The sequence below is a fragment of the Corvus brachyrhynchos genome, unplaced genomic scaffold (genome assembly GCF_000691975.1).
Source record: "Corvus brachyrhynchos isolate BGI_N302 unplaced genomic scaffold, ASM69197v1 scaffold544, whole genome shotgun sequence".
Taxonomy (NCBI): Eukaryota; Metazoa; Chordata; class Aves; order Passeriformes; family Corvidae; genus Corvus; species Corvus brachyrhynchos.
The window spans coordinates 2,089,802-2,091,826 of record NW_008238325.1 but is presented as its reverse complement, the minus strand read 5'-3'; positions in this window follow the sequence as shown (position 1 = coordinate 2,091,826).

Below are 2,025 nucleotides of genomic sequence, written 5' to 3'. Positions count from 1 at the left end.
ATTATATTATATTATGATTTTTATGAATATGATATAATATAATATATTATATTATATTATGATTTTTATATATATAATATAACATGATATAATATATTATAATTACTGTTAATAATTAATCATAATTAATATAATTAATATATAATATATAGAATTATAATACATAATATAATTATATATTAATATATAATATATAATATAATTATTAATATATTATAATATACAATTAATATACTTAATTAATTATAATTAATATTAAATATTAATTATATTATAATCATTATATATATAAATCATTATATATATGATATATATTATATATAATGATTATAATATAATATTACATAGTGTTATAAATATTACATATTAAGATATAATAATATATAAATAATATCATTATTTATTAATATATTGTATACAAATTACATTACATTATTATTTATTATATATTAATATAGTATAATATTAATATTATAAAACAATATTATATATTGTTACTATATTAATTCTCATATATATTAATTATATTAATATATTATTATATATTAATTATATTAATAATTTATTATTAATTATATTATGATATATTCTATTATAATGTATTCTATATTTTATATACTAACATATATTATTCATAATCTATAACTCATTATTCTTTTATATTATTAATATATTAATCTATAATATATATTAATCATATTATATCATATTATATCATATTATATAATCATATTATATCATATTATATCATATTATATCATATCATATTATCAGCCTTTTGTTTCCCGGGATGGAATTGATGTTTGGGAGACAAAGGCAGAGCAGCAGATTTGGGAACGATGGTGGGATTCCAGAGCAGAGCTGGAACTGGGGCGTTCATTTTCCTCGTTCCATCTTCTATCAGAAGCGCTGGGTCGGGGCTGCATGAGAAGCCTTTAAAATCGAGGGGAAGAAAATTCCCGTGGATAGATCCATGCCAGGGAACTGAGGTCAATTTTTGGGGTGGGAATGGGTTTCCTATCCCGTGGGGGAGAAAAAAGAAAAAGGGGAAAATGGGGAACAAGGGGGATAAATGGGAGGGAAATGGACAAAAGGGAGGGAAATAGAAAAAAATGGGAGAGACGTGTCTGGAGAGCAGCGCATTTCCCGGGAAGTGCTGAGCGGCCCTGAGGACGGAATCAGGAGGTGGGGGCAGGTCCTGTGCGCTGACAGGGAAAAGTTCGGGAATGCCGTGACAGGCAGGAGTGGGATGGACACAAACTCCCTTTGGATGCTCCCCACCGCCTTCCACAGGGCGGGGATTTGAAGGAATGGGATCGTCCCTCTGCCCAGGAGCGATGCTCTGCTGCCCTGGGGTTCCTGCAGCTTTCATCCCGCCCCATTTCCCACCCGAGCTTCGCCACGGGTCTTCCCTGGTGTCCTGCTTTGAAGGACGCCTGTCCGCCCTCCTGGGAACCTTCCTGCCGTGGGAAATACCGCCCCCTTCCCTCCGTGTGGTTGTAACTTTGGAATTAGGGAAAGGTTTGGGAAAAGGAGTAAGAGAATACATAACGAGAAAAACAACACCAGCAAAGGCAAACAGAATCCCAGCAGCCGCCTTTCCCCAGCCGGGCAATTCCCCCTTCAGCGCGGCCGTGGGAACAGCGGGATGACCGCGTGGGTGTGGGGTTTTGGGTTAAAGAGGAGAAAAAAACCCCGAAAGAGCGGCAGAAAACAACGGGGTCCGGGCAGCTCCGGGAGGAGAGAGGAGGAGGAGGAGGAGAGCGGGGGTTGTTTGGGGTTTCCGCGGCTCTCACCTGTCCCGTGCCGTGTCCTGGGGCGGCAGCGGCAGCCGGGAGAGGCTCCCTCCCAGCGGGGTCGGGGTTTGGGGTCCCCCGAGGCACCGAGCAGAGGGTGAGGCTCCCTCCCAGTGCGGTCAGGGGTTGAAATGTGCCAGTTCGAGGGTCGCTCTTGAGGGGCAGAGGCTCACCCACGGTGGGAGAAGCAGTGAGGGACAGGACTCGGTGGTGGCAGCAGCAATCCCAC